Source organism: Pteropus vampyrus, unplaced genomic scaffold (assembly GCF_000151845.1).
Source record: "Pteropus vampyrus isolate Shadow unplaced genomic scaffold, Pvam_2.0 Scaffold245, whole genome shotgun sequence".
In the NCBI taxonomy this organism is placed as follows: Eukaryota; Metazoa; Chordata; class Mammalia; order Chiroptera; family Pteropodidae; genus Pteropus; species Pteropus vampyrus.
In genome coordinates, this window is record NW_011889026.1 from 151,103 (window position 1) to 151,753 (window position 651).

Below are 651 nucleotides of genomic sequence, written 5' to 3' on the forward strand. Positions count from 1 at the left end.
CTTCTTCATACCCTGTCCCTGTGTCCCCATCTCGTGCCTTTCACCTGGGTTTAGGTCAGAGTGGATGCAGGCTACTCAGTCCCCTTACCCGGTGTCACCCTCGTCCCTGGCTGGGCTCCCCCGTCCTGGGAGTGTTCTGTGCAGGGCTCCCAGGGGTTCATGATGTAAGCTTGTTGGCCTTGGCTAAGTTATTTAACTTCTCTCGGCTTCGCTGGCCTCTTCTGTGACAGGGACACAGCAGCGGGGTCTGCCTCCAGGGGGGTTGGGATTAAGCGAATTGTATTCTAAACTGCTCAGTGATGGTTACTTTGCCCGTTGACAGAGTCCGAGAGGCCAGGGCCCTTACAGAGCATCCAGCAGTTCCCTCCCGAGTGGGCAGGGATGGCCCTCGCTGAGGTCACACAGCCAGGAAGTGGCAGAGCCTGCTTTCCTGCTCCTTATTTTGGCTGGAGAGGTGGGACAGGGTTGCTTCTGCCCGCTCCGCCTCGCGCTTGGAGGCTTCCTAAATCTAGCGCAGGAGGAGTGTGTTTGCTGGGACCGTGCAGGAGCCTGGGCAGAGTCAGCGGTCCTGGTCCTGTGCTCAGGGGCCTCTCCTCTGGCTGAATTACATTACGTAATTCTGTCCTAGCGTCGTGTAATTCTGTCCATCTT